General features: G+C 47.0%; 29 non-coding genes and 3 pseudogenes across 29 annotated transcripts; all 32 read left to right on the top strand.

Annotated features, from left to right (window-relative positions):
- The first annotated feature begins 99 nt into the window (after nt 1-99).
- LOC130168467 (5S ribosomal RNA) lies at nt 100-218 on the top strand. The gene has a single exon (XR_008827489.1). It is a non-coding gene; the product is annotated as a 5S ribosomal RNA (ribosomal RNA).
- Nucleotides 219-492: 274 nt separating this feature from the next.
- Nucleotides 493-611, top strand: LOC130168469 (5S ribosomal RNA). Its single transcript, XR_008827491.1, has one exon. It is a non-coding gene; the product is annotated as a 5S ribosomal RNA (ribosomal RNA).
- A 275-nt stretch (nt 612-886) lies between these two features.
- On the top strand, nt 887-1,005 carry LOC130168470 (5S ribosomal RNA). The gene has a single exon (XR_008827492.1). It is a non-coding gene; the product is annotated as a 5S ribosomal RNA (ribosomal RNA).
- A 275-nt stretch (nt 1,006-1,280) lies between these two features.
- LOC130168471 (5S ribosomal RNA) lies at nt 1,281-1,399 on the top strand. Its single transcript, XR_008827493.1, has one exon. It is a non-coding gene; the product is annotated as a 5S ribosomal RNA (ribosomal RNA).
- Nucleotides 1,400-1,674: 275 nt separating this feature from the next.
- Nucleotides 1,675-1,793, top strand: LOC130168472 (5S ribosomal RNA). Its single transcript, XR_008827494.1, has one exon. It is a non-coding gene; the product is annotated as a 5S ribosomal RNA (ribosomal RNA).
- Nucleotides 1,794-2,068: 275 nt separating this feature from the next.
- On the top strand, nt 2,069-2,187 carry LOC130168473 (5S ribosomal RNA). Its single transcript, XR_008827495.1, has one exon. It is a non-coding gene; the product is annotated as a 5S ribosomal RNA (ribosomal RNA).
- A 275-nt stretch (nt 2,188-2,462) lies between these two features.
- Nucleotides 2,463-2,581, top strand: LOC130168474 (5S ribosomal RNA). The gene has a single exon (XR_008827496.1). It is a non-coding gene; the product is annotated as a 5S ribosomal RNA (ribosomal RNA).
- A 275-nt stretch (nt 2,582-2,856) lies between these two features.
- On the top strand, nt 2,857-2,975 carry LOC130168475 (5S ribosomal RNA). The gene has a single exon (XR_008827497.1). It is a non-coding gene; the product is annotated as a 5S ribosomal RNA (ribosomal RNA).
- A 275-nt stretch (nt 2,976-3,250) lies between these two features.
- On the top strand, nt 3,251-3,369 carry LOC130168476 (5S ribosomal RNA). Its single transcript, XR_008827498.1, has one exon. It is a non-coding gene; the product is annotated as a 5S ribosomal RNA (ribosomal RNA).
- Nucleotides 3,370-3,644: 275 nt separating this feature from the next.
- On the top strand, nt 3,645-3,763 carry LOC130168478 (5S ribosomal RNA). The gene has a single exon (XR_008827499.1). It is a non-coding gene; the product is annotated as a 5S ribosomal RNA (ribosomal RNA).
- Nucleotides 3,764-4,037: 274 nt separating this feature from the next.
- LOC130168479 (5S ribosomal RNA) lies at nt 4,038-4,156 on the top strand. The gene has a single exon (XR_008827500.1). It is a non-coding gene; the product is annotated as a 5S ribosomal RNA (ribosomal RNA).
- Nucleotides 4,157-4,431: 275 nt separating this feature from the next.
- On the top strand, nt 4,432-4,550 carry LOC130168481 (5S ribosomal RNA). The gene has a single exon (XR_008827502.1). It is a non-coding gene; the product is annotated as a 5S ribosomal RNA (ribosomal RNA).
- A 275-nt stretch (nt 4,551-4,825) lies between these two features.
- Nucleotides 4,826-4,944, top strand: LOC130168482 (5S ribosomal RNA). The gene has a single exon (XR_008827503.1). It is a non-coding gene; the product is annotated as a 5S ribosomal RNA (ribosomal RNA).
- A 275-nt stretch (nt 4,945-5,219) lies between these two features.
- Nucleotides 5,220-5,338, top strand: LOC130168483 (5S ribosomal RNA). Its single transcript, XR_008827504.1, has one exon. It is a non-coding gene; the product is annotated as a 5S ribosomal RNA (ribosomal RNA).
- A 275-nt stretch (nt 5,339-5,613) lies between these two features.
- On the top strand, nt 5,614-5,731 carry LOC130168599 (5S ribosomal RNA). Its single transcript, XR_008827616.1, has one exon. It is a non-coding gene; the product is annotated as a 5S ribosomal RNA (ribosomal RNA).
- Nucleotides 5,732-6,011: 280 nt separating this feature from the next.
- Nucleotides 6,012-6,129, top strand: LOC130168588 (5S ribosomal RNA). Its single transcript, XR_008827605.1, has one exon. It is a non-coding gene; the product is annotated as a 5S ribosomal RNA (ribosomal RNA).
- Nucleotides 6,130-6,409: 280 nt separating this feature from the next.
- LOC130168600 (5S ribosomal RNA) lies at nt 6,410-6,527 on the top strand. Its single transcript, XR_008827617.1, has one exon. It is a non-coding gene; the product is annotated as a 5S ribosomal RNA (ribosomal RNA).
- Nucleotides 6,528-6,802: 275 nt separating this feature from the next.
- Nucleotides 6,803-6,921, top strand: LOC130168484 (5S ribosomal RNA). Its single transcript, XR_008827505.1, has one exon. It is a non-coding gene; the product is annotated as a 5S ribosomal RNA (ribosomal RNA).
- Nucleotides 6,922-7,201: 280 nt separating this feature from the next.
- LOC130168485 (5S ribosomal RNA) lies at nt 7,202-7,320 on the top strand. Its single transcript, XR_008827506.1, has one exon. It is a non-coding gene; the product is annotated as a 5S ribosomal RNA (ribosomal RNA).
- A 275-nt stretch (nt 7,321-7,595) lies between these two features.
- On the top strand, nt 7,596-7,704 carry LOC130168663 (5S ribosomal RNA; annotated as a pseudogene).
- A 6,850-nt stretch (nt 7,705-14,554) lies between these two features.
- Nucleotides 14,555-14,673, top strand: LOC130168486 (5S ribosomal RNA). Its single transcript, XR_008827507.1, has one exon. It is a non-coding gene; the product is annotated as a 5S ribosomal RNA (ribosomal RNA).
- A 275-nt stretch (nt 14,674-14,948) lies between these two features.
- Nucleotides 14,949-15,067, top strand: LOC130168487 (5S ribosomal RNA). Its single transcript, XR_008827508.1, has one exon. It is a non-coding gene; the product is annotated as a 5S ribosomal RNA (ribosomal RNA).
- A 275-nt stretch (nt 15,068-15,342) lies between these two features.
- LOC130168488 (5S ribosomal RNA) lies at nt 15,343-15,461 on the top strand. Its single transcript, XR_008827509.1, has one exon. It is a non-coding gene; the product is annotated as a 5S ribosomal RNA (ribosomal RNA).
- Nucleotides 15,462-15,736: 275 nt separating this feature from the next.
- LOC130168664 (5S ribosomal RNA) lies at nt 15,737-15,845 on the top strand (annotated as a pseudogene).
- A 275-nt stretch (nt 15,846-16,120) lies between these two features.
- Nucleotides 16,121-16,239, top strand: LOC130168489 (5S ribosomal RNA). Its single transcript, XR_008827510.1, has one exon. It is a non-coding gene; the product is annotated as a 5S ribosomal RNA (ribosomal RNA).
- Nucleotides 16,240-16,514: 275 nt separating this feature from the next.
- On the top strand, nt 16,515-16,632 carry LOC130168608 (5S ribosomal RNA). The gene has a single exon (XR_008827625.1). It is a non-coding gene; the product is annotated as a 5S ribosomal RNA (ribosomal RNA).
- A 275-nt stretch (nt 16,633-16,907) lies between these two features.
- LOC130168490 (5S ribosomal RNA) lies at nt 16,908-17,026 on the top strand. The gene has a single exon (XR_008827511.1). It is a non-coding gene; the product is annotated as a 5S ribosomal RNA (ribosomal RNA).
- A 275-nt stretch (nt 17,027-17,301) lies between these two features.
- Nucleotides 17,302-17,410, top strand: LOC130168667 (5S ribosomal RNA; annotated as a pseudogene).
- A 274-nt stretch (nt 17,411-17,684) lies between these two features.
- On the top strand, nt 17,685-17,802 carry LOC130168583 (5S ribosomal RNA). Its single transcript, XR_008827600.1, has one exon. It is a non-coding gene; the product is annotated as a 5S ribosomal RNA (ribosomal RNA).
- A 275-nt stretch (nt 17,803-18,077) lies between these two features.
- LOC130168492 (5S ribosomal RNA) lies at nt 18,078-18,196 on the top strand. Its single transcript, XR_008827513.1, has one exon. It is a non-coding gene; the product is annotated as a 5S ribosomal RNA (ribosomal RNA).
- Nucleotides 18,197-18,470: 274 nt separating this feature from the next.
- On the top strand, nt 18,471-18,589 carry LOC130168493 (5S ribosomal RNA). Its single transcript, XR_008827514.1, has one exon. It is a non-coding gene; the product is annotated as a 5S ribosomal RNA (ribosomal RNA).
- Nucleotides 18,590-18,864: 275 nt separating this feature from the next.
- Nucleotides 18,865-18,983, top strand: LOC130168494 (5S ribosomal RNA). Its single transcript, XR_008827515.1, has one exon. It is a non-coding gene; the product is annotated as a 5S ribosomal RNA (ribosomal RNA).
- Nucleotides 18,984-19,895: the final 912 nt, after the last annotated feature.

Raw genomic sequence — 19,895 nt, forward strand, 5'->3', positions numbered from 1 at the left:
TGAAAAGGAAAGGCTCCTGCGCTAGACATAAACACGTAGCTTCGTGCATGAAGGACATGATCGTCATGTTTAAAGAGGGTATTTGTCGCGCTCCCTCTCGCTTACGGCCATACCACTCTGAACACGCCCGATCTCGTCCGATCTCGGAAGCCAAGCAGGGTCGGGCCTGGTTAGTACTTGGATGGGAGACCGCCTGGGAATACCAGGTGCTGTAAGCTTTTTGGCATCTCTTTGCAATCAGCAGAGGACGCTGCTGCTCCTGCTTCAACAACCTGTTACTCTGCACCTGGCTGCACTTTTGGGGACGGACAGCACAGATCACAATGTAAAGACACTTTTGTATTAAAATGTTACAAAGTTGACATGTTGAGAGCCAAAGCAACAAGCAAACGCTGAAAAGGAAAGGCTCCTGCGCTAGACATAAACACGTAGCTTCGTGCATGAAGGACATGATCGTCATGTTTAAAGAGGGTATTTGTCGCGCTCCCTCTCGCTTACGGCCATACCACTCTGAACACGCCCGATCTCGTCCGATCTCGGAAGCCAAGCAGGGTCGGGCCTGGTTAGTACTTGGATGGGAGACCGCCTGGGAATACCAGGTGCTGTAAGCTTTTTGGCATCTCTTTGCAATCAGCAGAGGACGCTGCTGCTCCTGCTTCAACAACCTGTTACTCTGCACCTGGCTGCACTTTTGGGGACGGGACAGCACAGATCACAATGTAAAGACACTTTTGTATTAAAATGTTACAAAGTTGACATGTTGAGAGCCAAAGCAACAAGCAAACGCTGAAAAGGAAAGGCTCCTGCGCTAGACATAAACACGTAGCTTCGTGCATGAAGGACATGATCGTCATGTTTAAAGAGGGTATTTGTCGCGCTCCCTCTCGCTTACGGCCATACCACTCTGAACACGCCCGATCTCGTCCGATCTCGGAAGCCAAGCAGGGTCGGGCCTGGTTAGTACTTGGATGGGAGACCGCCTGGGAATACCAGGTGCTGTAAGCTTTTTGGCATCTCTTTGCAATCAGCAGAGGACGCTGCTGCTCCTGCTTCAACAACCTGTTACTCTGCACCTGGCTGCACTTTTGGGGACGGGACAGCACAGATCACAATGTAAAGACACTTTTGTATTAAAATGTTACAAAGTTGACATGTTGAGAGCCAAAGCAACAAGCAAACGCTGAAAAGGAAAGGCTCCTGCGCTAGACATAAACACGTAGCTTCGTGCATGAAGGACATGATCGTCATGTTTAAAGAGGGTATTTGTCGCGCTCCCTCTCGCTTACGGCCATACCACTCTGAACACGCCCGATCTCGTCCGATCTCGGAAGCCAAGCAGGGTCGGGCCTGGTTAGTACTTGGATGGGAGACCGCCTGGGAATACCAGGTGCTGTAAGCTTTTTGGCATCTCTTTGCAATCAGCAGAGGACGCTGCTGCTCCTGCTTCAACAACCTGTTACTCTGCACCTGGCTGCACTTTTGGGGACGGGACAGCACAGATCACAATGTAAAGACACTTTTGTATTAAAATGTTACAAAGTTGACATGTTGAGAGCCAAAGCAACAAGCAAACGCTGAAAAGGAAAGGCTCCTGCGCTAGACATAAACACGTAGCTTCGTGCATGAAGGACATGATCGTCATGTTTAAAGAGGGTATTTGTCGCGCTCCCTCTCGCTTACGGCCATACCACTCTGAACACGCCCGATCTCGTCCGATCTCGGAAGCCAAGCAGGGTCGGGCCTGGTTAGTACTTGGATGGGAGACCGCCTGGGAATACCAGGTGCTGTAAGCTTTTTGGCATCTCTTTGCAATCAGCAGAGGACGCTGCTGCTCCTGCTTCAACAACCTGTTACTCTGCACCTGGCTGCACTTTTGGGGACGGGACAGCACAGATCACAATGTAAAGACACTTTTGTATTAAAATGTTACAAAGTTGACATGTTGAGAGCCAAAGCAACAAGCAAACGCTGAAAAGGAAAGGCTCCTGCGCTAGACATAAACACGTAGCTTCGTGCATGAAGGACATGATCGTCATGTTTAAAGAGGGTATTTGTCGCGCTCCCTCTCGCTTACGGCCATACCACTCTGAACACGCCCGATCTCGTCCGATCTCGGAAGCCAAGCAGGGTCGGGCCTGGTTAGTACTTGGATGGGAGACCGCCTGGGAATACCAGGTGCTGTAAGCTTTTTGGCATCTCTTTGCAATCAGCAGAGGACGCTGCTGCTCCTGCTTCAACAACCTGTTACTCTGCACCTGGCTGCACTTTTGGGGACGGGACAGCACAGATCACAATGTAAAGACACTTTTGTATTAAAATGTTACAAAGTTGACATGTTGAGAGCCAAAGCAACAAGCAAACGCTGAAAAGGAAAGGCTCCTGCGCTAGACATAAACACGTAGCTTCGTGCATGAAGGACATGATCGTCATGTTTAAAGAGGGTATTTGTCGCGCTCCCTCTCGCTTACGGCCATACCACTCTGAACACGCCCGATCTCGTCCGATCTCGGAAGCCAAGCAGGGTCGGGCCTGGTTAGTACTTGGATGGGAGACCGCCTGGGAATACCAGGTGCTGTAAGCTTTTTGGCATCTCTTTGCAATCAGCAGAGGACGCTGCTGCTCCTGCTTCAACAACCTGTTACTCTGCACCTGGCTGCACTTTTGGGGACGGGACAGCACAGATCACAATGTAAAGACACTTTTGTATTAAAATGTTACAAAGTTGACATGTTGAGAGCCAAAGCAACAAGCAAACGCTGAAAAGGAAAGGCTCCTGCGCTAGACATAAACACGTAGCTTCGTGCATGAAGGACATGATCGTCATGTTTAAAGAGGGTATTTGTCGCGCTCCCTCTCGCTTACGGCCATACCACTCTGAACACGCCCGATCTCGTCCGATCTCGGAAGCCAAGCAGGGTCGGGCCTGGTTAGTACTTGGATGGGAGACCGCCTGGGAATACCAGGTGCTGTAAGCTTTTTGGCATCTCTTTGCAATCAGCAGAGGACGCTGCTGCTCCTGCTTCAACAACCTGTTACTCTGCACCTGGCTGCACTTTTGGGGACGGGACAGCACAGATCACAATGTAAAGACACTTTTGTATTAAAATGTTACAAAGTTGACATGTTGAGAGCCAAAGCAACAAGCAAACGCTGAAAAGGAAAGGCTCCTGCGCTAGACATAAACACGTAGCTTCGTGCATGAAGGACATGATCGTCATGTTTAAAGAGGGTATTTGTCGCGCTCCCTCTCGCTTACGGCCATACCACTCTGAACACGCCCGATCTCGTCCGATCTCGGAAGCCAAGCAGGGTCGGGCCTGGTTAGTACTTGGATGGGAGACCGCCTGGGAATACCAGGTGCTGTAAGCTTTTTGGCATCTCTTTGCAATCAGCAGAGGACGCTGCTGCTCCTGCTTCAACAACCTGTTACTCTGCACCTGGCTGCACTTTTGGGGACGGGACAGCACAGATCACAATGTAAAGACACTTTTGTATTAAAATGTTACAAAGTTGACATGTTGAGAGCCAAAGCAACAAGCAAACGCTGAAAAGGAAAGGCTCCTGCGCTAGACATAAACACGTAGCTTCGTGCATGAAGGACATGATCGTCATGTTTAAAGAGGGTATTTGTCGCGCTCCCTCTCGCTTACGGCCATACCACTCTGAACACGCCCGATCTCGTCCGATCTCGGAAGCCAAGCAGGGTCGGGCCTGGTTAGTACTTGGATGGGAGACCGCCTGGGAATACCAGGTGCTGTAAGCTTTTTGCATCTCTTTGCAATCAGCAGAGGACGCTGCTGCTCCTGCTTCAACAACCTGTTACTCTGCACCTGGCTGCACTTTTGGGGACGGGACAGCACAGATCACAATGTAAAGACACTTTTGTATTAAAATGTTACAAAGTTGACATGTTGAGAGCCAAAGCAACAAGCAAACGCTGAAAAGGAAAGGCTCCTGCGCTAGACATAAACACGTAGCTTCGTGCATGAAGGACATGATCGTCATGTTTAAAGAGGGTATTTGTCGCGCTCCCTCTCGCTTACGGCCATACCACTCTGAACACGCCCGATCTCGTCCGATCTCGGAAGCCAAGCAGGGTCGGGCCTGGTTAGTACTTGGATGGGAGACCGCCTGGGAATACCAGGTGCTGTAAGCTTTTTGGCATCTCTTTGCAATCAGCAGAGGACGCTGCTGCTCCTGCTTCAACAACCTGTTACTCTGCACCTGGCTGCACTTTTGGGGACGGGACAGCACAGATCACAATGTAAAGACACTTTTGTATTAAAATGTTACAAAGTTGACATGTTGAGAGCCAAAGCAACAAGCAAACGCTGAAAAGGAAAGGCTCCTGCGCTAGACATAAACACGTAGCTTCGTGCATGAAGGACATGATCGTCATGTTTAAAGAGGGTATTTGTCGCGCTCCCTCTCGCTTACGGCCATACCACTCTGAACACGCCCGATCTCGTCCGATCTCGGAAGCCAAGCAGGGTCGGGCCTGGTTAGTACTTGGATGGGAGACCGCCTGGGAATACCAGGTGCTGTAAGCTTTTTGGCATCTCTTTGCAATCAGCAGAGGACGCTGCTGCTCCTGCTTCAACAACCTGTTACTCTGCACCTGGCTGCACTTTTGGGGACGGGACAGCACAGATCACAATGTAAAGACACTTTTGTATTAAAATGTTACAAAGTTGACATGTTGAGAGCCAAAGCAACAAGCAAACGCTGAAAAGGAAAGGCTCCTGCGCTAGACATAAACACGTAGCTTCGTGCATGAAGGACATGATCGTCATGTTTAAAGAGGGTATTTGTCGCGCTCCCTCTCGCTTACGGCCATACCACTCTGAACACGCCCGATCTCGTCCGATCTCGGAAGCCAAGCAGGGTCGGGCCTGGTTAGTACTTGGATGGGAGACCGCCTGGGAATACCAGGTGCTGTAAGCTTTTTCGCATCTCTTTGCAATCAGCAGAGGACGCTGCTGCTCCTGCTTCAACAACCTGTTACTCTGCACCTGGCTGCACTTTTGGGGACGGGACAGCACAGATCACAATGTAAAGACACTTTTGTATTAAAATGTTACAAAGTTGACATGTTGAGAGCCAAAGCAACAAGCAAACGCTGAAAAGGAAAGGCTCCTGCGCTAGACATAAACACGTAGCTTCGTGCATGAAGGACATGATCGTCATGTTTAAAGAGGGTATTTGTCGCGCTCCCTCTCGCTTACGGCCATACCACTCTGAACACGCCCGATCTCGTCCGATCTCGGAAGCCAAGCAGGGTCGGGCCTGGTTAGTACTTGGATGGGAGACCGCCTGGGAATACCAGGTGCTGTAAGCTTTTTGGCATCTCTTTGCAATCAGCAGAGGACGCTGCTGCTCCTGCTTCAACAACCTGTTACTCTGCACCTGGCTGCACTTTTGGGGACGGGACAGCACAGATCACAATGTAAAGACACTTTTGTATTAAAATGTTACAAAGTTGACATGTTGAGAGCCAAAGCAACAAGCAAACGCTGAAAAGGAAAGGCTCCTGCGCTAGACATAAACACGTAGCTTCGTGCATGAAGGACATGATCGTCATGTTTAAAGAGGGTATTTGTCGCGCTCCCTCTCGCTTACGGCCATACCACTCTGAACACGCCGATCTCGTCCGATCTCGGAAGCCAAGCAGGGTCGGGCCTGGTTAGTACTTGGATGGGAGACCGCCTGGGAATACCAGGTGCTGTAAGCTTTTTCGCATCTCTTTGCAATCAGCAGAGGACGCTGCTGCTCCTGCTTCAACAACCTGTTACTCTGCACCTGGCTGCACTTTTGGGGACGGGACGGGACAGCACAGATCACAATGTAAAGACACTTTTGTATTAAAATGTTACAAAGTTGACATGTTGAGAGCCAAAGCAACAAGCAAACGCTGAAAAGGAAAGGCTCCTGCGCTAGACATAAACACGTAGCTTCGTGCATGAAGGACATGATCGTCATGTTTAAAGAGGGTATTTGTCGCGCTCCCTCTCGCTTACGGCCATACCACTCTGAACACGCCCGATCTCGTCGATCTCGGAAGCCAAGCAGGGTCGGGCCTGGTTAGTACTTGGATGGGAGACCGCCTGGGAATACCAGGTGCTGTAAGCTTTTTGGCATCTCTTTGCAATCAGCAGAGGACGCTGCTGCTCCTGCTTCAACAACCTGTTACTCTGCACCTGGCTGCACTTTTGGGGACGGGACGGGACAGCACAGATCACAATGTAAAGACACTTTTGTATTAAAATGTTACAAAGTTGACATGTTGAGAGCCAAAGCAACAAGCAAACGCTGAAAAGGAAAGGCTCCTGCGCTAGACATAAACACGTAGCTTCGTGCATGAAGGACATGATCGTCATGTTTAAAGAGGGTATTTGTCGCGCTCCCTCTCGCTTACGGCCATACCACTCTGAACACGCCGATCTCGTCCGATCTCGGAAGCCAAGCAGGGTCGGGCCTGGTTAGTACTTGGATGGGAGACCGCCTGGGAATACCAGGTGCTGTAAGCTTTTTGGCATCTCTTTGCAATCAGCAGAGGACGCTGCTGCTCCTGCTTCAACAACCTGTTACTCTGCACCTGGCTGCACTTTTGGGGACGGGACAGCACAGATCACAATGTAAAGACACTTTTGTATTAAAATGTTACAAAGTTGACATGTTGAGAGCCAAAGCAACAAGCAAACGCTGAAAAGGAAAGGCTCCTGCGCTAGACATAAACACGTAGCTTCGTGCATGAAGGACATGATCGTCATGTTTAAAGAGGGTATTTGTCGCGCTCCCTCTCGCTTACGGCCATACCACTCTGAACACGCCCGATCTCGTCCGATCTCGGAAGCCAAGCAGGGTCGGGCCTGGTTAGTACTTGGATGGGAGACCGCCTGGGAATACCAGGTGCTGTAAGCTTTTTGGCATCTCTTTGCAATCAGCAGAGGACGCTGCTGCTCCTGCTTCAACAACCTGTTACTCTGCACCTGGCTGCACTTTTGGGGACGGGACGGGACAGCACAGATCACAATGTAAAGACACTTTTGTATTAAAATGTTACAAAGTTGACATGTTGAGAGCCAAAGCAACAAGCAAACGCTGAAAAGGAAAGGCTCCTGCGCTAGACATAAACACGTAGCTTCGTGCATGAAGGACATGATCGTCATGTTTAAAGAGGGTATTTGTCGCGCTCCCTCTCGCTTACGGCCATACCACTCTGAACACGCCCGATCTCGTCCGATCTCGGAAGCCAAGCAGGGTCGGGCCTGGTTAGTACTTGGATGGGAGACCGCCTGGGAATACCAGGTGCTGTAAGCTTTTTGGCATCTCTTTGCAATCAGCAGAGGACGCTGCTGCTCCTGCTTCAACAACCTGTTACTCTGCACCTGGCTGCACTTTTGGGGACGGGACAGCACAGATCACAATGTAAAGACACTTTTGTATTAAAATGTTACAAAGTTGACATGTTGAGAGCCAAAGCAACAAGCAAACGCTGAAAAGGAAAGGCTCCTGCGCTAGACATAAACACGTAGCTTCGTGCATGAAGGACATGATCGTCATGTTTAAAGAGGGTATTTGTCGCGCTCCCTCTCGCTTACGGCCATACCACTCTGAACACGCCCGATCTCGGAAGCCAAGCAGGGTCGGGCCTGGTTAGTACTTGGATGGGAGACCGCCTGGGAATACCAGGTGCTGTAAGCTTTTTCGCATCTCTTTGCAATCAGCAGAGGACGCTGCTGCTCCTGCTTCAACAACCTGTTACTCTGCACCTGGCTGCACTTTTGGGGACGGGACAGCACAGATCACAATGTAAAGACACTTTTGTATTAAAATGTTACAAAGTTGACATGTTGAGAGCCAAAGCAACAAGCAAACGCTGAAAAGGAAAGGCTCCTGCGCTAGACATAAACACGTAGCTTCGTGCATGAAGGACATGATCGTCATGTTTAAAGAGGGTATTTGTCGCGCTCCTCTCGCTTACGGCCATACCACTCTGAACACGCATGCGTGAGTCAAACGTGAGTCGGCAATACCTGTGTGAGAGAGAGGAGAGAGGATCGCGGACCTCTGTTTTTTTTCTACTTCCCTTAGTTCATTCTTCTTTCTTTTTTCATTACATCTTACTTTTCCGTGCATCCTTTGTTTGTTTATTTGTGTGGACATTCCCCCCGGCAGTTTTACTGTTCGGGGGAGGCTTATTTGAGTTTTTTTTTCATGTTTTCTCTGACGGATTTAATGGTGACGGAAGCGGGAAATGGCTCATTGATGACGGAAATGGATTACGGACATAAAACAAGTCAAGATGTAGCGGAGAAAGAAGTGAATGAGTGGGAAGTAGTTGAAACAAAAGAACAGAGAGTTAGAAGAAAGAGTTTGAAAAAAAAAAGTAGCGAAGAGAGCACGGGAACAGCTGATTCAACGATGACGGCGCCGGCGAGAGGAGAGAGAGAGGAGAGAGAGCGGCGAGCAGCACTGACAGCTACAACGGGCAGAGGACGGAGGAGCGAGACCGGAGGAGCCGTGAGGGAGAGCGGAGATGGAGATCGGACCAGGCCGCGACTCCATGGAGCTCCGAGAGCGGCGGCGGAGAGGAGAGAGAGACTAGAGCAGGCGGTGAGAGACAGCAGAGACAAGAAACAACAAAGCACGCAGTTGGGAATATATACGATCGAGAATTAACAGCGAGCCTGGAAGTGACCGGACAAGACGAGGTCCCGGTGCTGGAACTCATGAGAGCCATCCGAGCTCTGTGTGGGGGGCTTATTGCCTGCAGAGCGACCGGTGCCAGGACGTATGAGATAACTATGTCTCATGCCAAGGGGAAGGAGCGGCTCCTAGACGGTTTCAAAATAGGTAACACAAGCATTTTAGTTAAAAACCTTTGTAACGATGAGTTAATGGTTTCCTTTCTAAACTTACCTGCGTATATCACAGACGATGAAATCATGCAAAAGCTTGAGGGATGGGGTGTATCGGCTGCATCCGCTATTAGAAGGAGGATGTGGCCGGGCACACAAGTAGCGGACGGGACGAGGTTTTTAAAAGTTAAATTTAATGACAAGGTGCAATCGTTACCGTATTCAGCGCGGTTTGAAACAGTAATGGGACCTGAATACTTCCGTGTGATACATGACAGACAAGCAAAAGTTTGCAGGATGTGCCTCCAGCCGGGGCACATCCTGAGAGATTGTCCGGAGTTCTCCTGTCACAAGTGCGGAGTCCAGGGACATTATGCGAGGGAGTGCAGCAGCCAACAAAAAAAGATTAAAAAATGTGAGGTGTGCTGCAACCTGATGGAGGAATGTAGCTGTAATTACAGTGAGTCTGATGTTGTGGCGGGGTCCGGATCGGAGGCACCGTCAACAGAGGCGGAGGACATGAGTGAGGAGGAGGAGGAAGGAGAAGAGGCCGGTGAGGGGGGCAGCGGCACCGTGGAAGCGGCTGACAGAGAGGGTCTCCCCCAGCGGAGGGCTACAAGCCTCGCAAAAGCCGCACAGAGCCTGGCCACAAAGCTGGTCGAGAGCAGAGACGGGCTGAGTGTAAACTCTGGTCCCCGAGAGAGAGGAAAGGGCAAGGGCGGAAACGGGCTCGCAGAGGGGCCGGAGCCGTCCATTGCCCTGGAATCGATGGACGTGGGGGAGACTCTGAGCGATCTGCAGCAGGCGGCAGCCGCACCCCCCAGAGCGCCGGCCTCGACCTCCCCGACTCAGCAGGGGGAATCAGACGGTGACTCTGAGATGGACGTCGCCACCATCCAGAGCATCAGGAAGCAGCACACCTCTACTATAGCCGCTAGAACTAAGAAAAGGAAGAAAGAAAAAAGAACGATGAATAAACTAGGTGTTTAAAAAACATTTTTTTGTTACAATGTTGCTGCTGCACTCCCTGAACATCAATGGTCTCCGCACTTGTGGCAGGATGAAAAATATATTAAGTAATCCAGCCTGCGATGTCCTATGTCTCCAGGAGACAAGATGGGATGAGGACAGCTTAAAAGCAGCAACAAAGATATATAAAGGGGAAATATATTATAATAATGGCACTAATAAATCATGTGGAATAGCTACTATAATAAATACTAATATGATAGAAAATAGTAAACTAATATATAAGGATAATGAAGGTAGAATATTAATTATAGATATGATAGTAAATAATAGTACCTTTAGAATAATTAATATATATGCCAGTAACTGTGAAAAGGAGAGGAAAGAAATGTTTAACAAATTAGGTAGATGGATAAATAATAGAACAATAATAATAGGAGATTTTAATACTGTGTTATCAAAAGCCGATATCTCAGTTAATAATGTATATAAAAATGATATGAGTAGATTCACATTATATGAATTAATGCACAATTATAATTTATTAGATATATGGAGAATAGAAAACAAATTTAAAAGAGAATTTTCCAGGAGGCAGGTAGTAAAAGGGAAGCTAAAACAATCAAGAATTGACCTATGCCTGGCTGCAACTGATACAATTAAGCAAATTAAAAGAGTATCTTATTCTTTCAATTCTTGGAGCGACCACGCCACAGTGGTGTGTCAGCTGGGGACAGGGGGAGAGATCAGGGGAGGAGGCTCCTGGTGTCTTAACTCCAGTCTCCTATCAAACCCAGTATATATAAAAAAAATAAAAAAACTACTGAATTATGCAAGAACAGAAATGCAAATAGATAATAATTATATAGAAAAATGGGATACTGTAAAAGAAAGAATCAAAAGATTAAGTATTAATTTTAGTAAAGAGGAAAGATGGAAAGAAAAACAGGAAGAACAAAACATCAGGAAGAAACTAGAAGATGAACTGATATTACTAGATAACCAAGGAAATAGAGACTGTGGGAAGTATGAATTATATAAAAATCAATTAAATAATATAGAAAGAAAAAAATGCAAAGGGGCAGCAATTAGATGCAGGTTTCAAAATTTAGTAGAGGGGGAAAAATGTACAGCGTTTTTTTTGGGGCTAGAAAAACAAAAACAGAAGAAAACCATAATTGAAGAACTGAAAGATAAAGACAATAACATCCAAAAAGACAAGATAAAAATACTCGAAATCATAACAGAATACTACAAAAACCTGTTCAAAAAAGAAGGCAGCGATATAAGGAAAACTGAAGAAATAATCTCTTACATAGACAGGAAGATAAACAAGGAAGATAAAATGTGGTGTGATAGCAAATTAACGATAAAAGAAATAGAAAACGCAATCAAAAATCTAAACAAAAACAAAAGTCCAGGAAGTGACGGCCTAACGGCCGACTTCTACATGGCTTTCAGTGAGCAGATGGCCCCCCTGTTGCTGGACCTCTATCAAGCAATTCAGGACAATAAACGGACACCAGAATCATTCACAAAAGGTATTATAACTTTAATATATAAGAACAAAGGAGACAGGAACAACATAAGCAACTACAGACCCATAAGCCTTCTAAACACAGATTACAAAATTTTGACAAAAACACTGGCAAATAGACTGAAACAAACATTAGATCAAGTAATTAGCACAAATCAAGCATATAGCATCCCAAACCGAGATATACAGGACTCATTACACACAATCAGAGACACAGTAAGAGGGATGAAGGTACAGGGGGGCCATTTGCTCACAATAGACTTAGAAAAAGCTTTTGACAGGGTGGAGCACAATTTTCTGTTCAAGGTATTAGGGAAAATGGGTTATGGTGACGGGTTTATTGAATGGGTGAAATTATTGTATACAGATGCTCGGAGTGTAATTAAATGTAATGGGTTTTTAACAGATAGCTTTAGGATAGGAAGATCAGTAAGGCAGGGCTGCCCTCTGTCAGCCCTGCTTTACAGTATAGTAACAGAACCACTAGCACAAGCAATACTACAAGACAAACATATTTTAGGAATAAACACACCAGCAAACAGAACAGTTAAAATAACCCAGTATGCAGACGACATAACCATCACAGTTAAATCAGGGGAATGTATAGACAGAATTTTAGATCACTTCAAAACATACAGTGCAGCATCAGGAGCCAAAATCAACATTCACAAATCAGAGTTAGGAACATTAGGACAGGATCAAAACATTGTAAATAAATGGGGTTTTTGTGTGAACAATGGGTGCAGGAAGATACTGGGAGTGTATATAGGGGGGCACGAGGGTGAGGATAGGGACAGAGGGTGGAGGGAAGTTTTAGGGAAAATACAGAATATTTTAAATTTATGGAAGAGTAGGGGTTTGACATTGAAAGGAAAGGTAATTGTAGTTAATGCTCTGATACTGTCAAAAATCAATCACATTTTGGGAACCTGTGAGCTGCCGCAATGGGCCCTAAATTCACTGAAAGCAGCAATCTCCTCCTTCCTATGGAGAGGAAAGGGAAATTCGATTGCTCACAGTGTGCTAATTTCTAATAAAAGGGAGGGGGGTCTAGGACTAATTGACATCAGTGCAAAAAAAGACGCACTCAGGGTCAAAATTATTAAGAATTTTCTTGACTTGGAACGGCAGTACCCCTGGGAGGACTGGATGGCGAGCTACCTGGCCGATTACGGGGAGAGAGACGCGTACAACCTGTGCGCCCTCCTCCCCGGGATGGCCAGGAGCCGCCTACCTGGCTTCTACCAGGAGGTACTTGAGGCATGGGACAAAATTCTGCCCCACCTCTGGCCTAAGTGCAGTAATAAAGAGCATGTGCTGCAGTTACCTCTCCTTGACTGTCCTTTTTTCATGTGTGGGGGAAGGGTTCTAATCAGCGGCCCTATGAGAGCCGCTGGGTTGACCAGGGTGGGTGATGTAGTGGATGGGAGCGGGTTTTTTAATGTCAATTTAGTGTGTGAGAAACTGAAAACAAAGAAGGTTAATTATAGAAAAGAAAATGTAAGAAAACTAAAGGGGAAATTTGAACAGGCCCTTGATCCTACATGGCGTGACCTTTTAAAACAAAAAGAGAGGGGAAACGGAGCCGCCCTTCCCCAGTTCCAGCACAAAATAAAGGACAAGGAAAATGACTTAAAGGAAATAAAAACAAGGACCTGGTACCGGTTGCTCATCCAACATATTCAAAGGCCCCCCACAGCAGAAAAACACTGGAAAACATCATACCCGGACATGGACATCTCTTCAATATGGACTTTTTTGGACACACCACTAATGGACAGCAAGACAATAAGCATGGACTACAACATAAGGCACAGAAGAATATACACCGGAATCAGACTACACCAGATCAACAAAGATAAGTATTCACGGACATGTGCAGTTTGTAATAACCAACCAGAAGATTTAGATCACTTACTTTTTTCATGTACACACACCATACCTTTACAAAACTTAGTCAAAACAATACTGAAAACACACTGTAATTACACACCACACAGGAATGTAGACTGGAAATGGAACTGGACATTTGGGCTCACAAAAAAACATGCAAAACAAAACATAACACTCATAAACACAATCCTCACAATAGCCAGGAAAGCCATATGGATAAGAAGGAACATTGCACTCTACGACAAGAAAACCATAAATATCATACACTTCTTCAAAAACACAGTTTCAACACATCTCAAAACAGTATTTACAGCAGACCCAGTCATATTCGATAAACATTTCAGCAGACATAACAGCTTGATCAGATTCACAGAAAACAATACAATCACTATTAACATATAAGGTTTTTTTTGTAAGCAGAACTGTTTGTCTTATGTGTGTGTACTTTGTGTATTTTGTGTTTACTAAGCAGAATCATAGCTTCGCGCTGGTTGTTTTATGTTTGTTTCATATAGATAAAGCAGAATCATAGCTTCGCGCTGGTTGTTTTATGTTGGTTTATTTTGTTTACTAAGCAGAACCATAGCTTCGTGCTGGTTGTTTTATGTTTGTTTTATTTTGTTTACTAAGCAGAATCATAGCTTTGCGCTGGTTGTTTTATGTTGGTTTATTTTGTTAAATAGGTAGAATCATAGCTTCGCGCTGGTTGTTTTATGTTGGTTTATTATATTTGATTTATTAGACAGAACAATAACTTTTTTTTTTTTTTTTTTTTTTTTTTTTTTTTTTTTGCACTCAGTGTTATTGTGGCTGTGTGTCTTTTGTTTTGTCAATTTGTTTATTAATGTTTGTCTGCCCTTTAAATGTATGTAAAATAAGAATCGTGCTATATTTTTGATAATAAAATATAAAAAAAAAAAAAACACGCCCGATCTCGTCCGATCTCGGAAGCCAAGCAGGGTCGGGCCTGGTTAGTACTTGGATGGGAGACCGCCTGGGAATACCAGGTGCTGTAAGCTTTTTGGCATCTCTTTGCAATCAGCAGAGGACGCTGCTGCTCCTGCTTCAACAACCTGTTACTCTGCACCTGGCTGCACTTTTGGGGACGGGACAGCACAGATCACAATGTAAAGACACTTTTGTATTAAAATGTTACAAAGTTGACATGTTGAGAGCCAAAGCAACAAGCAAACGCTGAAAAGGAAAGGCTCCTGCGCTAGACATAAACACGTAGCTTCGTGCATGAAGGACATGATCGTCATGTTTAAAGAGGGTATTTGTCGCGCTCCCTCTCGCTTACGGCCATACCACTCTGAACACGCCCGATCTCGTCCGATCTCGGAAGCCAAGCAGGGTCGGGCCTGGTTAGTACTTGGATGGGAGACCGCCTGGGAATACCAGGTGCTGTAAGCTTTTTGGCATCTCTTTGCAATCAGCAGAGGACGCTGCTGCTCCTGCTTCAACAACCTGTTACTCTGCACCTGGCTGCACTTTTGGGGACGGGACAGCACAGATCACAATGTAAAGACACTTTTGTATTAAAATGTTACAAAGTTGACATGTTGAGAGCCAAAGCAACAAGCAAACGCTGAAAAGGAAAGGCTCCTGCGCTAGACATAAACACGTAGCTTCGTGCATGAAGGACATGATCGTCATGTTTAAAGAGGGTATTTGTCGCGCTCCCTCTCGCTTACGGCCATACCACTCTGAACACGCCCGATCTCGTCCGATCTCGGAAGCCAAGCAGGGTCGGGCCTGGTTAGTACTTGGATGGGAGACCGCCTGGGAATACCAGGTGCTGTAAGCTTTTTGGCATCTCTTTGCAATCAGCAGAGGACGCTGCTGCTCCTGCTTCAACAACCTGTTACTCTGCACCTGGCTGCACTTTTGGGGACGGGACAGCACAGATCACAATGTAAAGACACTTTTGTATTAAAATGTTACAAAGTTGACATGTTGAGAGCCAAAGCAACAAGCAAACGCTGAAAAGGAAAGGCTCCTGCGCTAGACATAAACACGTAGCTTCGTGCATGAAGGACATGATCGTCATGTTTAAAGAGGGTATTTGTCGCGCTCCCTCTCGCTTACGGCCATACCACTCTGAACACGCCCGATCTCGTCCGATCTCGGAAGCCAAGCAGGGTCGGGCCTGGTTAGTACTTGGATGGGAGACCGCCTGGGAATACCAGGTGCTGTAAGCTTTTTCGCATCTCTTTGCAATCAGCAGAGGACGCTGCTGCTCCTGCTTCAACAACCTGTTACTCTGCACCTGGCTGCACTTTTGGGGACGGGACAGCACAGATCACAATGTAAAGACACTTTTGTATTAAAATGTTACAAAGTTGACATGTTGAGAGCCAAAGCAACAAGCAAACGCTGAAAAGGAAAGGCTCCTGCGCTAGACATAAACACGTAGCTTCGTGCATGAAGGACATGATCGTCATGTTTAAAGAGGGTATTTGTCGCGCTCCCTCTCGCTTACGGCCATACCACTCTGAACACGCCCGATCTCGGAAGCCAAGCAGGGTCGGGCCTGGTTAGTACTTGGATGGGAGACCGCCTGGGAATACCAGGTGCTGTAAGCTTTTTGGCATCTCTTTGCAATCAGCAGAGGACGCTGCTGCTCCTGCTTCAACAACCTGTTACTCTGCACCTGGCTGCACTTTTGGGGACGGGACAGCACAGATCACAATGTAAAGACACTTTTGTATTAAAATGTTACAAAGTTGACATGTTGAGAGCCAAAGCAACAAGCAAACGCTGAAAAGGAAAGGCTCCTGCGCTAGACATAAACACGTAGCTTCGTGCATGAAGGACATGATCGTCATGTTTAAAGAGGGTATTTGTCGCGCTCCCTCTCGCTTACGGCCATACCACTCTGAACACGCCCGATCTCGTCCGATCTCGGAAGCCAAGCAGGGTCGGGCCTGGTTAGTACTTGGATGGGAGACCGCCTGGGAATACCAGGTGCTGTAAGCTTTTTGGCATCTCTTTGCAATCAGCAGAGGACGCTGCTGCTCCTGCTTCAACAACCTGTTACTCTGCACCTGGCTGCACTTTTGGGGACGGGACAGCACAGATCACAATGTAAAGACACTTTTGTATTAAAATGTTACAAAGTTGACATGTTGAGAGCCAAAGCAACAAGCAAACGCTGAAAAGGAAAGGCTCCTGCGCTAGACATAAACACGTAGCTTCGTGCATGAAGGACATGATCGTCATGTTTAAAGAGGGTATTTGTCGCGCTCCCTCTCGCTTACGGCCATACCACTCTGAACACGCCCGATCTCGTCCGATCTCGGAAGCCAAGCAGGGTCGGGCTGGTTAGTACTTGGATGGGAGACCGCCTGGGAATACCAGGTGCTGTAAGCTTTTTGGCATCTCTTTGCAATCAGCAGAGGACGCTGCTGCTCCTGCTTCAACAACCTGTTACTCTGCACCTGGCTGCACTTTTGGGGACGGGACAGCACAGATCACAATGTAAAGACACTTTTGTATTAAAATGTTACAAAGTTGACATGTTGAGAGCCAAAGCAACAAGCAAACGCTGAAAAGGAAAGGCTCCTGCGCTAGACATAAACACGTAGCTTCGTGCATGAAGGACATGATCGTCATGTTTAAAGAGGGTATTTGTCGCGCTCCCTCTCGCTTACGGCCATACCACTCTGAACACGCCCGATCTCGTCCGATCTCGGAAGCCAAGCAGGGTCGGGCCTGGTTAGTACTTGGATGGGAGACCGCCTGGGAATACCAGGTGCTGTAAGCTTTTTCGCATCTCTTTGCAATCAGCAGAGGACGCTGCTGCTCCTGCTTCAACAACCTGTTACTCTGCACCTGGCTGCACTTTTGGGGACGGGACAGCACAGATCACAATGTAAAGACACTTTTGTATTAAAATGTTACAAAGTTGACATGTTGAGAGCCAAAGCAACAAGCAAACGCTGAAAAGGAAAGGCTCCTGCGCTAGACATAAACACGTAGCTTCGTGCATGAAGGACATGATCGTCATGTTTAAAGAGGGTATTTGTCGCGCTCCCTCTCGCTTACGGCCATACCACTCTGAACACGCCCGATCTCGGAAGCCAAGCAGGGTCGGGCCTGGTTAGTACTTGGATGGGAGACCGCCTGGGAATACCAGGTGCTGTAAGCTTTTTGGCATCTCTTTGCAATCAGCAGAGGACGCTGCTGCTCCTGCTTCAACAACCTGTTACTCTGCACCTGGCTGCACTTTTGGGGACGGGACAGCACAGATCACAATGTAAAGACACTTTTGTATTAAAATGTTACAAAGTTGACATGTTGAGAGCCAAAGCAACAAGCAAACGCTGAAAAGGAAAGGCTCCTGCGCTAGACATAAACACGTAGCTTCGTGCATGAAGGACATGATCGTCATGTTTAAAGAGGGTATTTGTCGCGCTCCTCTCGCTTACGGCCATACCACTCTGAACGCGCCGATCTCGTCCGATCTCGGAAGCCAAGCAGGGTCGGGCCTGGTTAGTACTTGGATGGGAGACCGCCTGGGAATACCAGGTGCTGTAAGCTTTTTGGCATCTCTTTGCAATCAGCAGAGGACGCTGCTGCTCCTGCTTCAACAACCTGTTACTCTGCACCTGGCTGCACTTTTGGGGACGGGACAGCACAGATCACAATGTAAAGACACTTTTGTATTAAAATGTTACAAAGTTGACATGTTGAGAGCCAAAGCAACAAGCAAACGCTGAAAAGGAAAGGCTCCTGCGCTAGACATAAACACGTAGCTTCGTGCATGAAGGACATGATCGTCATGTTTAAAGAGGGTATTTGTCGCGCTCCCTCTCGCTTACGGCCATACCACTCTGAACACGCCCGATCTCGTCCGATCTCGGAAGCCAAGCAGGGTCGGGCCTGGTTAGTACTTGGATGGGAGACCGCCTGGGAATACCAGGTGCTGTAAGCTTTTTCGCATCTCTTTGCAATCAGCAGAGGACGCTGCTGCTCCTGCTTCAACAACCTGTTACTCTGCACCTGGCTGCACTTTTGGGGACGGGACAGCACAGATCACAATGTAAAGACACTTTTGTATTAAAATGTTACAAAGTTGACATGTTGAGAGCCAAAGCAACAAGCAAACGCTGAAAAGGAAAGGCTCCTGCGCTAGACATAAACACGTAGCTTCGTGCATGAAGGACATGATCGTCATGTTTAAAGAGGGTATTTGTCGCGCTCCTCTCGCTTACGGCCATACCACTCTGAACACGCCCGATCTCGTCCGATCTCGGAAGCCAAGCAGGGTCGGGCCTGGTTAGTACTTGGATGGGAGACCGCCTGGGAATACCAGGTGCTGTAAGCTTTTTGGCATCTCTTTGCAATCAGCAGAGGACGCTGCTGCTCCTGCTTCAACAACCTGTTACTCTGCACCTGGCTGCACTTTTGGGGACGGGACAGCACAGATCACAATGTAAAGACACTTTTGTATTAAAATGTTACAAAGTTGACATGTTGAGAGCCAAAGCAACAAGCAAACGCTGAAAAGGAAAGGCTCCTGCGCTAGACATAAACACGTAGCTTCGTGCATGAAGGACATGATCGTCATGTTTAAAGAGGGTATTTGTCGCGCTCCCTCTCGCTTACGGCCATACCACTCTGAACACGCCCGATCTCGTCCGATCTCGGAAGCCAAGCAGGGTCGGGCCTGGTTAGTACTTGGATGGGAGACCGCCTGGGAATACCAGGTGCTGTAAGCTTTTTGGCATCTCTTTGCAATCAGCAGAGGACGCTGCTGCTCCTGCTTCAACAACCTGTTACTCTGCACCTGGCTGCACTTTTGGGGACGGGACAGCACAGATCACAATGTAAAGACACTTTTGTATTAAAATGTTACAAAGTTGACATGTTGAGAGCCAAAGCAACAAGCAAACGCTGAAAAGGAAAGGCTCCTGCGCTAGACATAAACACGTAGCTTCGTGCATGAAGGACATGATCGTCATGTTTAAAGAGGGTATTTGTCGCGCTCCCTCTCGCTTACGGCCATACCACTCTGAACACGCCCACTTTGGAGTTGCAGGAGATGGTGGTGCTGAAAGTAATTGTTGCGGGAAGCTGAAGTGAAAGCACCCTCATTGTTTTGGACTAAAATATTGTTTTTTGCACTCGCCTGAAAGACGGTTGTTTTTTGTTGTATTTTGATTTAGACGTGTTCCCCCGACAGCAGCCGCTGTTTGGGGGGAGCGCTCAGCGGCGAAACATACAAATGGACGAGTATGTGAGAGACGGGATTGAACGGGAGAAAAGGCAAGAGAGAGGAATAATGGTGGATCGTAAATTGGAAAGAATCTTTGAAAAAAGACTTACTGTGGTGGTGGAAATTGAAGGTGAGGACAAAATAACGATGATGGAGCTGCTGACGAAAGTGAAAAGAGAGTGTGGCGAAGTAATTGGATGTAGGTTAAAGACGGAAAAAAGCTACGAACTCACGATGAAAGATGAAAACGGGAAAATAAAGATCATGGATGGACTGAAGATCAGGAATAACATAATAGCAGTGAAGGAGTTGGGGAGCGGAGAGATGGTGGTTTCTTTTATTAATTTGCCGACATATGTTGAGGACGGGGCGATAATGGACAAGTTGAGAGACTGGGGTGTGACACCGGCTTCTC

The sequence above is a fragment of the Seriola aureovittata genome, chromosome 4 (assembly GCF_021018895.1).
Source record: "Seriola aureovittata isolate HTS-2021-v1 ecotype China chromosome 4, ASM2101889v1, whole genome shotgun sequence".
NCBI lineage: Eukaryota > Metazoa > Chordata > Actinopteri > Carangiformes > Carangidae > Seriola > Seriola aureovittata.